The 14,701-nt window shown below is 39.6% G+C and overlaps 1 protein-coding gene across 1 annotated transcript in view; it reads left to right on the forward strand.

The window, feature by feature from the left end:
• MOSMO (modulator of smoothened) overlaps positions 1 to 14,701 on the forward strand; it is a 75,765-nt gene that overhangs the window by 48,384 nt on the left and 12,680 nt on the right. The window lies entirely within an intron of this gene.

Consider the following 14,701-nt stretch of genomic DNA (forward strand, 5'->3'; position numbering starts at 1 on the left):
AAAGGAAGTCAGTCCTGAATATTCATTTCAAGGACTGATGCTGAAGCTGAAGCTCCAATACTTTGGCCATGTGATGCGACAAGCTGACTCACTGGAAAAAACTGTGATGCTGGGAAAGATTGAAGGCAAAAGGAAAAGGGGGCGGCAGAAGATGAGATGGTTAGATAGCTTCACTGCTTCAGTGGACATGAATTTGAGCAAACTCGATAAGATAGTGGAAGACAGGGGCATGGCATGCTATAGTCCACTGAGTCGCAAAGAGTCAGACGTGACTTAGTGACTAAACAACAACAAAAATGAATAGTTATTGGATCCTGAAAATAAAAATTTGTCTGCTCTCTGCATTTCTTAAATTTAAAAAGATTTTTGATTATTGTTTAAAAAATATTACGATAGACGTATTTCAAGTTCTTAATAACCAAATATGGCTAGTGGCTAATATGTTGGTTCAGGTTCAAGCTGACCAAGATGTCATTTTCATATTAAAATCTTCAGTCTTTTTGAATGAACCTAGGGTGTCAATAGTTATTTGTTCTGATTTCTTTAACTCTTTTGTTTGGGGCTTTGTGAAGAAAAACTTAAGTTTAGAGAAGTGCAGACAGCTCTGTCAGCACCACGTGAAAAGTAGCAAGGTCAGAGATGTGGAATTTGAGTGCACAGGAGAACTAAAAGGACACTTGACCCCTGTTGAGGACTTTATTTCTCTATTTTTAATGGACTCTGGTTAACATAACTCCTCTGCCTTTTTTTTTTTTTAACTTTGATTTGATTCTCATTTGGTAGTTATGTTCTATAAATTCACTGTAAGTGCTGGGTTAGTAAATAGTGGATTATTGTCCCTAAGAGTTAGGTTACTGTGAGCCTATGGTTACATTTCATCAACCAGTCAATTCATTACCTAGTTTTGTGTTTCTGTTTAAAGACCCCTTAAGGACTCAATAAATCAATGATATATTAATATATGAATATTATATACTAATAATAATATATAATAATATAGTGCCAACAGCCCTATAACTCATGTCTGAACAGAGCGTATCTGACACATGTTTTTTCTCAGAAAGTCACACCACAGCCTTCCTGTGCTTAGGAACACTAGGCAGCACGTCAGCATTATACTTGGGGGCCATTGTAAACAGCCAATTCCAGACTTCCCTGGGGGTCCAGTGGTTAGGACTGCGGTTCCAGTGTAGGGGGTGCCAATTTGATCCCTGGTCGAGGAACTAAGATCCTACGTGCCCAGAAGCACAGCCAAAAAATTAAAAAGTGAACAGTAGAATCACCAATAAAAACCTCACAAATGTAAAAACATGGCATAAAGAGACCATGGGAAGGACACTTGTTTTCCGTATGAGAGCTGAAACAGGCAGAGCATCACCTGGTTTGACTTGAACTGAAAATGTGTATGTTAGGTGACTCAGCTTTCTTGCCATCCTGCACACAGGCTGTTGTCTTTGGATGCCCACTAAAGTGCCTCAACTGTTGCTTTGAGGGTTACAAATAAACTTTAGTGGGTGAGCATATTTGCAAGTATGAAATCCACAAATAATGAGGATCAACTGTATGTGAATGCATTTTAAATTTTAAAATGAAAGCTGCGGGAATTCCCTGGCCGTCCAATGGTTAGGACTCGGCACTTTCACTGCTGGGGCCCAGGTTCAATCCCTGAGCAGGGGAACTAAAATCCTGCAAACCATGCGGCATGGCCAAAAAAAAAAAAGAAAATACAGGTTTTCTTGCTCATATCTAACTTTCCTACCCCCCTCCATCTTTCCTTTCCAGAAGTAAGAGTGGTTACTCAGTTTCCTATGCATCTGTGTGTATGTGTACTTACAGAAATGTACATTTTTAAATAAATGAATCTCATGATACATATTGTTCTATGGTTTACTTTTTTCTCATGATGTCTTAAGAAATCTTTCCACAATAATATGCACAGACTTATCTCATTCTTTTCAGTATTCCTTAGTGTGTGTACTATAATTAATTTAACCATTCCTCTATCCATCAGTGTTTAGGTTTCTTTGACTATTATAAATAATAATGCAGTGAACATCTGTACCTTTTTCTTTATATATGCAGAATTTTCTCTGGATTACATATGTACAAATGAAACTGCTGGGTAAAAGGCGGCTTTGCTTAAAGTTTTGCTAGAAAGGCAGTTGTATCAGTTGAGTCCTCTGGGAAGCTGACGACTGAGACAGAATTAGAACTGCAAATAGTATTTGAGAGTTAGTGCCTATGAAAAACAAGGGGGCAGACACAAAAGGTGAGAGACAGTGGTCAGAGCATGATACAGATATTTCAGAGTCAGCCAGCTCTGTGGGACACTCTGAAGTAAAGGTTACCTTTTAGAGGAGGAGTGCTGTGTTGGGCAGAAGTGGCTAGGCCCTCGAACTCCTTTATGCTCCGTTATTGACCAGAGGCTGTCTGAGGAAAAAAAAGGCTTGATCTTGAAAAATGAGTGAATCTTAAAAGGTACTCACAGCTGTAGGCTAACCGCATTTTGGAGTTAAATTTCAAGGTGTGTTCACGGGAAATCTGAGCAGTGTATTTCCAAGGCTGCTAGCTGCTGTGTAATATAGCATTTTGTTGTTGTTGTTTAGTCACTCAGTTGCGTCCAACTGTTTTGCGACCCCGTGGACTGTAGCCTGCCAGGCTCCTCTGTCCATGGGATTTCCCAGGCAAGAATAATAGAGTGGGTTGCCATTTCCTTCTCCAGGGGATCTTCTCAACCCAGGGATTGAACTCACATCTCCTGCATTGGCAGGGAGATTCTTTACTGCTGAGCCACCTGGGAAGCCCTATAATATAGCATAGTGGATAATAACAGAGTCTAGAGCCAAACTTCCTAGGTTCAGTGTCTTTGTGTATGATTTTATGCAACATCTCTGTGGCTCAGTGTTTCATCTATAAGCTGGAGAAATAATAGTACTTACCTCTTAGTATTATAGGGACTCAGATCAGGTGGCTCAGATGGTAAAGTATCTGCCTGCAATACGGGAGACCTGGATTCTATCCCTGGGTTAGGAAAATCCTCTGGAGAAGGGAATGGCTACTCACTCCAATATCCTTACCTGGAGAATTCCATGGACAGAGGTTATAGTCCATAGGGTTGCAAAGAGTCAGACACAATTGAGCAACTAAGACACACGTAGTATTAGAAAGAGATGAAATGAGCTAGTTTATCTTAAGCACTTAGAATAGTACCTGGGACATGTACTGCATAAGCACTAACTGATGTGGTTGCTGTTATTATTTCAAATTAGTCTCCCAAAAGACTGTACCAGTTTTCTTCCCACCATCCCAACAGTGTGTAAAATAGTATTCACTTCCCCATACCTTTTCCAGTACTAAGATAATACAAATTTCCTTAGTTTTTACCAATTTAATGGCCAAAACATGGTATTTTGTCTTAATCTGTGTTTGTTTATTATGAAGTTGAGCATTTTTTCCCTAGCCATGCCGAAGTCATGTGGGATCTTAGTTCCCCGGCCAGGGATAAAACCTAGGCCTTCCACAGTGAAAGCCGGAGTCCCAACCAAAGACTGCCAGGGACTTCCCTGAGCATCTTTTTGTCTTACTGGCCACTCATTCTGTTTGTATACTTGAAGTATTTAATTTTTCCTCGTTGATTTCTGGCACTTTTTCATATATTCCAAATATTAAACTGTGATATATTTGCAAATATTTTCTCCCAGCATCACTTTGGTTTTCAGGTTTATTTTTCATTATTTACGGTTTCTTTCGTCATAAGTTTAAAGGGTTTTTGAACTATTTCTTTGTTTGACTGCGTCAGGTTTTGGTTGTGCCGTGTGGGATCTTTCATTGACGGCGAACGGGCTCTCTAATTGTGCTGCTCGGGCTCAGTAGTTGCCACACACGGGCTCGTTTGCTCTGCAGCACGTGAAATCTTAGTTCCATGAACGGGGATCAAACCCGTGTCCTCTACATTGCAAAGCAGACTCTTAACCACTGCACCACCGGTGGTGGTGGGAAGTCCCTAAAGTTTTGTTTATCTCTTTTTTCTTTATGAGCTGAGGGTTTTGTGTCTTTTTTTTTTTTTTTTTAACATCTTTTCAGGGTTATAGTTGTAGGGTTTGTTTGTTTTTTTATATTTAGCTATATATAACATTTTGAATTTATTTTTATCCATAATTTTAAATATTTAACTTTATTTTTCCCCCCAACAATGGGCAGTTGCCCCAGTGCTATTCATTGACTGGCACATTTTTTTCCCTGATATTTTGAAATGCCAGCTTTACCGTATTCTACATTCTTGTATGTATTAGATTGAAAGATACAGATATATTTTTGAAGGTTTTAATATATGCTGCCAAATTGCCCTGAAGAATACGTTTAGAAATTTATCTTATAGGAGAATGTCTTACTTCACCTCCTCAACCTGGTGTTTTGTGGTTTTTTTTCTTATTTTTTATTTTTCCCGTAGCCAAAAAATAGAAATATTGTTTTGGTCTGCATTTCTTTGATTATTGGAAAACATGAACTTTATAAAGTATATATACTTTAGATATCCTGTATGCCATCTTATATGAATTGCTTATTCATATCCTTCGTCCATTTTTCAATTTTGATGTTTGATTTCACATTGATTTGAAAGGACTTGCTATATATAAAGAATATTACCCCTTCATATGTATTGCACAGTGATTATTGTTTACTTTTAAATTACAATCATGATCTTTTTCTTTATAGAATCTGACTTTGCATATATAGTTGAAGGGTCTTCCCCATTCCTAAGACCACACAGTCAACTAGAATGTTTTCCTTTTTTAAAAAATAATTTGATTTAATATTTGTTTGTTTTTGGTTGTGCTGGGTCATTGCTGCTGCGCGGGCATTTCTCTAGTTGTGCTGAGCAGGGCCTACTGTTTGTTGTGGTTCCTTCTCATTGCCGTGGCTTTTCTTCTTGTTGAATACAGACTCTAGGATACGTGGGCTTCAATAGTTGCAGCATGCGGCCTCAGGAGTTGGGGCTCCTGGGCTCCAAAGTCCAGGCTCAATAGTTACGGCACACAGGCTTAGCTGCTCCAGGGCACGTGGGATCTTCCCGAACCAGGGATTGAACTCGTCTCTTACATTGGCAGGTGGATTCTTCACTGCTGAGCCACCAGGGAAGCCCCTATTTTCCTTTTTATTTTTATTTTATGGTTTTAATTTTTATATTTCTGCTGTCTTATTTTGATACAGGGTATTAATAGGAATCTATCTTAATTCTTTTCTAATTAGAAAATTATTTTCTAACTTTCTAAAAAGTTAGTTCTTTTCTAATTCTTAATCCATTATTTCCATTGATTTCTAATGCCATCATATATATATTTGATCTGTTGAGGTTATTTGATTCTGTTTTATTGATTGAGGTTGTTTACATCTGTTTTGTGGCTGGAAAGTTTATTTGGAAAGAAAGCACTCTGTGGAAGTATTTTCAAGCACTTTAATTTTGGAAGTTAAAAGGAAATCCTCTCTTAAGCTAGAGTAAGTGAAGTGAATTTCTTGGGTTCTGCTTGTGTTCCTCTCTTTGCCTTGTGGTCTTTAAATAGCACACTTCACTGTATCTCTAGCACCAGAGGCTTTATGTGGTGATGTAAAATATTAAATTCCAAAAGAAAATAATTCCAGGATTTAAGAAGCTCGTTTCTTGCCAAGTGTAATTGAATGTTACTCTTTAGGTCTGATCATCTCTTTGACAAGAAGCAAGTTTTGAAGGTAAACCTATCTTTAGAAAAAAGCAGGAGTTGTCAGGATATCTGGGGTAAAATATCTGTAGCTCAAATCACAGATAAATAGCTGATTTTTTAAATATTTAAAGAGCTCTTATACTTCAGTAAGGGAAATGCAGTCGTTCCTGCCTTATCGCCCCGTTGAGGGGTACGTTCCACAACCCCCAGTGAAGGCTGGAAACTGCAGGTGGTTCTCAACCCTCTATACTATGTTTTCCCTATACATAAATACCTGTGATGAAGTTTAATTTATAAATAAGGCAGAGAAAGAGCTTAAAAACAAGAACTAAAAGAGAACAATTATAACATTATATTGAATAAAAGTTATGTGAATGTGATCTCTGTCTTTAACTTCAAGACTGCCAGAAATGTGGCAGTGGGTTCTTCGTTTGCAGATACAATTTCTTTAGGAGTTTTTATATTCTTCCGTCCAGACCTATTCCTGAAGCTATGTAATCATCCTTTACTAGCAGTGAATGGCTTGGTATCATTTGTTTTAGGGAATTCTTTGTTGATGTTTTCCTATAGACTCTGTGCTTTCTGATGTAACACATTGCCATCAATTGGCATGTCTTCTACCTACAAGTTTAATGCCTTTTCCATCTTAGCTAAGTACTTAATACACTATGGCCATAACTTATACAGTTTGAGGTACAACAGCAAAAATAGCATGAATTTCTTTTTCCATCTTCACAATTCACAGATAGAAGGTTCATTCTTACTATAGATCTTAGCATTCTCGGCATACAATTTTTTTTCTTACTGAAAACTGTCACCTTTCACATTACATAGCCTAATTGCCAGCATCACTAGTCTTGTACTTTAGCACTATTACTAAGTAAAATAAGGGTTCCTGAACACAAGCACTGGGATACCTCGGCAGTCTCTTGGATAACTTACATGACCAAAAATCCTAAAGGAAATCGACCCTGAACATTCATTGGAAAGACTGATGGTGATGCTGAAGCTCCAGTACTTTGGCTACCTGATACAAAGAGCCTTCTCATTGGAAAAGACCCTGATGCTGGGAAAGTAGGAAAAGGGGACGACAGAGGATGAGATGGCTGGATGGCATCATCGACTTACTGGACATGAGTTTGAGCAAGCTCTGGGAAATAGTGAAGGACAGGGAAGCCTAGCATGTTGCAGTCCATGGAGTCACAAAGAGTTAGACATGACTTAGTGACTGAACAACAAGTGACTAACAGGCAGTAGCCCATACAGTGTGTACCCACTGGACCATGGGATGATTCGTGTCCCAGGTGGGCCAGAGACAGATGGTGTGAGATTTCATCACGCTACTCAAAACAGCTCATACTTTAAACCTAATTGTTTTATTTCATTTTGTTGTTCAGTCACTCAGTCGTGTCTGACTCTTTGTGACCCCAAAAACTTTGAACAATTTTATTTAGAATCATTATTTAGTTTAGAATTGTTTACTTCTGGGATTTTCCGTTTAGTATTTTTGGACTGCGGTTGACCGCAGGTAACAAACTGGAAAGCAGAACTGTGGTTAAGGGGGGAGTGTTGTGTTCTAGCACATACATAACAGGTCTCAGAAGGGGGACAGGGAAGGGGCTTGAAGAGAATTTGAAGAAATAATGACCAAAGTCTCTCCAAGTTTAATGAAAATCTTTAATCTCCACATTGAAGAATCTCAACAAATTCCAAGCAGGATAGACTCAAAGTAATTCACACCTAGCTACATCATAGTCAAACAGTCCAAAGACATGAAGAGCATCTTGAAAACAGCAGGGAAAAAGTGAATCCTCATATACAAGGGATCCTCAAAACCATTAGCAACTGACTTCTTATCAGAAGCCATGAGGCCAGAGAGCAGTGGGATGACATATTCAAAATGCTGCAAGAAACAGACTGTCAACTTAAAATTCTGCAGAACTGTCTTCAGAAACAAAGGAGAAATCAGGATATTCTAAGATAAATAAAAACTGAGAAAATTCACCACAAACAGACTTGTCCTGTAAGAAATACTGAGGGGAGTCTTCAAATTGAAATAAAAGGGCATGAGGCACTGTTTTGAATCCACTTGAAGAAATCCACCAGTAAAAGTAACTACAAAGGTGAATATAAAAGTCAGTATAAATGTCTTTTTGCTAGTAATCCTTTCCTCTTTAAAAGGTTGATTTATTTATTGAGGCTGTGCTGGGTCTTCATTGCGCGGTGTGGGCCTTCTTCAGTTGCAGCAAGTAGGGGCTATTCTCTAGTTGAGGTGTGCAGGCTTTGCGTTGCAGTTGCTTCTCTTGTTGTGGAGCACAGGCTCTAGGCTCTTGGACTTCAGTAGTTGTGGTGCACAAGCTTAGTTGCTCTGCAGCATGTGGGATCTTCCTAGACCAGGGATTGAACCCGTGTTCCCTGCGTTGACAGGCAGATTTTTTTACCACTGAGCTACCATGGAAGTCCGCTTTTTTTTTCTTTAAAATAGGGTAATAATTATAAAACTGTGTTGATGGGCTAACAATGTATAAAGATGTAATTTACATGGTAATAAGTACAAAAGAAAGGGAGGTAATAGAGGGATATTGGGGCAAAAATTTTGGTATACTGTTGAAATTAAGTTGGTTAATCTGTTGGGTTTTGTTTGAGATAAAATCCATCATTTTAAAGTGTACAATTCAGTGATTTCTAGTATATTCATAATGCTGTGCAGTCATTGCCAATATCTAGTTCCAGAGTATTTGCATCAGCCCAGGAAAAAGAAACCCCAAACTTCCCAATTCCACCTCCCCTATCCCCTGGCAGCAACTAATCTCTGTCTCTGTTACCTCTTTGTTATATTTCATACACATGGAATAATGCACCGTATAGTCTTTTGTGTCTGGCTTTTTTGTTGTTGTTTACTTAACATAGGGTTCATACATGTAGCTTGTGTTAGTACTTTTTAAAAAAATTTCTGAATAATAATCTATGGATTTTGTTTATCAGTTGATGGACATTTGGGTTGTTTCCACTTTCCTTGTTATTATGAATAATGCTTTGGACATACATATACAAGTTTTTGTGTAAATGTATGTATTCTAATGCCCGAGTACACTGTAATACACTTCAGTTCTGACAGTAGCCACCTAGAGTTAGCACAGATCCCGCAGATTAAGGGCTCTGTCTTCCACAAGATTGCCCCTAATTCATACACTGCCGCAAGTTTGGGGTGAGCGGGCATTTCTGACCTACTGGCTATAAATTTAGGATTTCCCTCAAGTTCAATAAGGAGACAGTTATAATGGTATGATTGGGGCCATGGAACCATAGACGAGCAATCAGCCCAGAATGGGAATGTAAGAGCTTGTCGAGGAAGACTTCCCAGAAGTGACTTTTAAGCTGTGACTAGAATTTGAAATTGTAGGCAGTAACCGTTTGAAAGAGTAGTTTAAGCAGAGGGAACAGCATGTGTGAAAGCCTGATGTGCTCATGCATGTTGGAGATGATTTAAGAATTAATTTAAGAACTTGAGCACCAAATATGAAAAAAAAGGAAAAAAGAAGCAATATCATCCAGACTTCTGTAAGCCACTTGGACTTAAATCGAGGAGACAGTGTGTAGAAGAAAAATAAGATCCAACAAAGATCCCTTAAAAACACCATGGCAGAGAAAGAACGTGCCTGTGAAAAAAGAGAAAGTAAAACCAAAGAGGCAAGAGGAAAATAAATAGAATATGGAGTCACTATAACCAGAGGAAATGAAGTTATATCAAATGCTAAGTTATATTAGATATTATATCTAAGAAAAGGACTTAGAAATATCCATCAAAGTCAGCAGTGTGGAATGAATGAGCCTGGCAAGAGCTGTGCCAGGGCGTGGTTGGAGTAAAAGCCAAGCTACAGTAGATTAAAGGGTGAACAAGACCCAGGGAAGTGGAGACAGGAACTCTTGACCAGGCTCGGGGACAAAGGATGCTAGGCAGAGTGGACAGAAGCACAGGCATGCTGAGACCAGAGGGTGACTCGACATGATGAGGTGCTCCTGTTTTATACTAGGGGAGGTTTGGGGGGCTTCCCTGGCTGTCCAGTGGTTACTGCTCTCCATGTCTAATTCAAGGGGCCTGGGTTTCATCCCTGGTCAAGGAATTAGGATCCCACACACCAGGTGGTGCAGCCAAAAAACAAAAAGTAAACAGGTCTTAAAAAAAAAAGATAGGGGAGACTTGCAATCCAGAAGAGAAAGAAAATAATGTTAGGCAAGCTCCCAGAGAAAGTAAGAGGGAATAGGATCCAAAACAAAGGAAAGATTAATACGATGAAAGAACAAGTATACACAGATAAGTTCTTAAGTTTCGATGGTGAACAGTTAAGGAGTTGCTGTATGATGGCCCCTATCTTTTCTGAAAAGTAACAGACGAAGGCATCTACTGAAGTGATAGGGGGTGGTGGATCGTTCTCATATAGAGTGCAGCGGACTTGAGATGGACACGGGAGAGAATGAGGAAGTGGTGAATTAGGGAAATCTGATTTGTTTCTTGCTTTTAAACTGTGGTGTTGGAGAAGACTCTTGAGAGTCCCTTGGACTGCAAGGAGATCCAACCAGTCCATCCTAAAGGAGATCAGTCCTGGGTCCTTGGCAGGACTGATGCTGAAGCTGAAACTCCAGTACTTTGGCCACCTCATCCGAAGAGTTGACTCATTGGAAAAGACCCTGATGCTGGGAGGGATTGGGGGCAGGAGGAGAAGGGGACGACAGAGGATGAGATGGCTGGATGGCATCACCGACTCGATGGACATGAGTTTGAGTAAACTCCGGGAGTTGGTGATGGACAGGGAGGCCTGGCGTGCTGCGATTCATGGGACCACAAAGAGTCAGACACGACTGAGTGACTGAACTGAATTGAACCTCTAAAAGTGGGCTTCCCTGGTGGCTCAGTGGTAAAGAACTGGCCTACCAATGCAGGAGATGCAGGTTCAATCCCTAGATTGGGAAGATCCCCTGGAGAAGGGAATGGCAACCCTCTCCAATATTCTTGCCTGGCAGGCTACAGTCCATGGGGCAGCAAAGAGTCGGACCCAACTTTGCAAGTAAACATCAGCTTCTTAAGGTAGAACCCAGAAATCACAGCTGATAAAAAATAATCATCACTAGCAGTGCTTCTGGAGGAAAAAAATTAAATATGTGAAGTTTTTAAGTTACCTGTGGACTATTATTTTCTGTACTTGTGTCCCTACTCATTTAAAGTATGAGCTGCTAGGCTATGACTTACACAGGAAGGTGTATATCACTGCCCACATTGGGGCCCCTATCAGGCTTCTTCTCACCTGCCTCCAGAGTCTCCTAAATCTCCTCAGCCAACCTGTCACTAAAACATAGAACTCTAATTTTCAGTTCGGTTGGAATATCGTCCCTTACTTAAACAGATGCTCTTGCAAAGGGCAGTATGATAAGCCTTTATCAATCATTAAGACCCTTACATTACTAGCAGGCTAGCTTGCCAATATCAGATGTTTATATCCCCAGAGAGAAAGTAGAGTAAGAGATCCACATCAGTGGTAGCGATTGGGTGGGCCAGTTCCCGATACCTTTCACTAACAAAGAGAGCCCCATGAGAAGAAGAGAACACGAGTAGGAAGAAAATTCAAGGGGAAGATGGGAGAGGGCAATAGCAAACGTTAAATAACTTCACCGTTTTGTTCAAATTCAAGCCTATATTGGAAAACCCAATCTATGGCCAGTTTATTGAGCAGTTACTGCACTCAATTTGCTCTGACGGGTTGGTGGGTATGTGTGCCTTAGTGCTTTACAACTCCGGTGTTTCAGATTTTCTGTAACACGGCTTTTACACGTGGTGATGACATACCTTGTAATCATCTTCCTTGTAGCAACAGACGTGCTCAAACTGGCTGTGTTAAATCATCTCAGCAGTGTTTGGATCCGTAGACGATGGGTGTCAAAAGCCTCAGTTAAAATTCCCCACTTAACAGGAAATTATGACTTCTTTTTCTGTGTTTTGATACACAGGTGAGATACTAAGAGGCATATGGCATGCTATAGTTCCTGGTTTGATTTCCTTTTTCCTGTTGTGTGCAAGTCTTTTATTTGGCTAGACTGGTTACCTAGGAAACAGCTGCAGGGTAAAGATGGATTGGCTGTTTGGGAAATGGAATTACAGACCCCTTCAAGAAACAGAAGACCTCTTGGATAAAGCAAAAAATTAGTGAATGGCTAAGTTTATGCTTAATTTAGTGTGCTTCAAGAAATCACACTGAGTTCTATAGGAGAATTTAGTTAATGCACTGTGATTTTTAAATTTAGTTTATTTTTTAATTTCACCAAATATTTGTTAATTCCTGCTTTGCGCCCACTGCTGCAGGCCATTCTGAGGGCTTTCAGTGAAGTAAAACGTTCAGTTCCCTCATTTTCTGTTTGGGTCTGAAAGAAGCTACCTTAAAATCAAGTGCATGGGGCTCCCCTGGTGGGTCATTGATTAAGAATCCTGCTAATGCAGGAGAGGCAGGTTCGATCCCTGATCTGGGAAGACTCACATGCCACGGAGCTACTAAGCCCGTGCGCCACAACTGTTGCGCCTGTGCTGTAGAGCCCGGGAGCCGCAACCACTGAAGCCACCACAGTGATGAAGCCTACACACCGCATCTGGAGAAAGGCCCACACAGCAGGGAAGACCCAGCAAAGCCAGAAATAATAGACAAATAAGTAAAAGTTATTTTAAAAAATCAAGTGCACAGTTATGTGATACAGTCTATGATTGTGTTCAGAGAATTTGGAGGATATAAAAGATCTTGGCTAGTCAGTGTGAGTGGTGGACTTGAATCTGCAGGTGGGAGATAATACTTTGAGGTAAAAGATGAAATTTAAAGACCTGGTGAAAGTTTGGGTACTCACAGTACCTGAATTTACCACATTCAACAATAGCAGCACAATTACCCTTGCAGTGCCCTACATCCAGACAGCTTATGGAAAATATGTAACTCTGATATAAATTATATTGCCCTAGAATCTTAAGACAATGAATATTAGCAACAATGTTGACTAACTGCTATTTGCAATAACACTTGCATAATTTAAGGGGAAAAAATCTATTTTAACTGAAAGTGTGACAGAGTATTCATTTTGTAGTCTCAAACCACTACAAAAATGTGAGCACATAAGAAACACTCAATAAAATATTTGTGAATTGATTTTCTTACATACAGTATACCTTATTGTTAGTATTAGCTTTCTTTTCTTCCAGAACGTAGCTGTTGAATATTTGGTCTTGATTTGTGATGATAAGGCCTTTTGTAAACATAGGAGCATAACTCCTCTTTTAAAGCTGAACATGTGTCAGGTTATCGCCATTTGATTTCTAGGAAGTATAGCTATCTCAATGGACTCGATGGTCATGAGTCTGAGCAAGCTCCGGGAGTTGGTGATGAACAGGGAAGCCTGGCATGCTGCAGTCCATGGAGTCACAAAGAGTCGCACATGACTGAACAACTGAACTGATAGCTATAATTTTCATTTTCTTACTTGTTATCTTTGTATTCACTTGGTGTGGTGTGCCTCTCAGGAGAGAAGGAGAAAGCAGTCCTCCTCAGAAAACGTAATAATCTACAGCGCAGAAAATTAAATTTGAGTCCTCCTTGCCATGTCCATAAATGGAAAGTAAGAGGGACAACAAAAGGATACTAAGAAATGTTTTGAAGGAGAGATATATTGAACCTACAGCCTCAAATATTTACCAGCAAAGAATAATTCTCAAATTTAAATTTCACTCTGCTGGCTATTTAGAGTTACTGATGAAAGTATCTTTGTATTGATATTTAAGTCGTGAAGAAAGTTGTTACTGTAATCAGAATCCATAATATTGAATTTTTCCAGAGGGTCTTTCATTGCCTGTTGTCTATTCTCACAGTAATTAGAGCTTTTATAAATGAGATAGTGACTACAGAGGGTAATTTGTTAGAAGTTTTTTTGCTGAGTGATCAGGAATAGTTTTCTGATAGAAGTGCTTCAGCACTGCTGTGAATGCCTTCTTTATTTCCCAAATTAAAATGGCTTATCATAGTACACCCTCTCCCCCAAGTTTCCTTTTCAAGAAAACTTTTTAGTGTTTCATTTTAAGAACAATTATGCAACTCCCTGGTACCTCCTCACCCCTATTGTCACACCTTTTCTGGTTTCAAGCAATTACCAGGATACTAAAAAGGTTGGGCTTCCCTAAGTGACTCAGTAGTAAAGAATCTGCCTGCCAGAGCAGGAGACACAGGTTCAATCCCAGATCTGGGGGGTTAGTGATTGTCCGAAACTTTGAACCGAGCCTATGAACTCACTCCACTCCAAACAGCAGCTATAGGAGGAGGCATAGTGTGGCATTACTATGGAGGTTTGCTCATTTTCTGTCCCTCTCCCGCCCCTCATCTCCTCCACCTTGCTGGAGATGATCCCATAATTATAATGCTCTTTGCACCTTTTCAGAGATCACAAGAAGCACCTAATTATCAGATGATTTGAGAGAAAAAGTCGTTTGAATTATTGTCTTCCACTCTTGAAAAGTTACAGTCAGAGTTAGCCTTAGAGAAAAAAAAGACCACAACTCAATTTTGAGAGCAGAGCTGGTTTTTTGTTTGTTTGTTTTCTTTGAATACATTGATTATTTCTAAAAATGTACGAATGGCAAAGGCAAGTTGCAGGAAAGCAGCACCCCCGACCAACAGCCCCACGTATGCACATATGTATACAGCTCCAGCCCTCGTCTGTCTTCTCCCACCAAGGGCAGCTTCCCAAAAGGCCTCAACAGAGGAACTTGTTCATGGCACGTGCTATGATTTTGAGGTTAATGTCTTTTTGTTGTAGTTGTTCATAATGAGAAAATAAGACCAACAAAAGATGCAGAAATATATTATGTTTTCAGTGGCTCCTTTCTTATATTTTTGGCAGCTGTTTTCCCATTTGCAGTTGCTCTTAAAGGGAGAAGCAAGCAAGTTTTACTCAAAAGTAACATTTTAATTGTTCTTCTT

Source organism: Dama dama, chromosome 10 (genome assembly GCF_033118175.1).
Source record: "Dama dama isolate Ldn47 chromosome 10, ASM3311817v1, whole genome shotgun sequence".
Classification (NCBI taxonomy): Eukaryota; Metazoa; Chordata; class Mammalia; order Artiodactyla; family Cervidae; genus Dama; species Dama dama.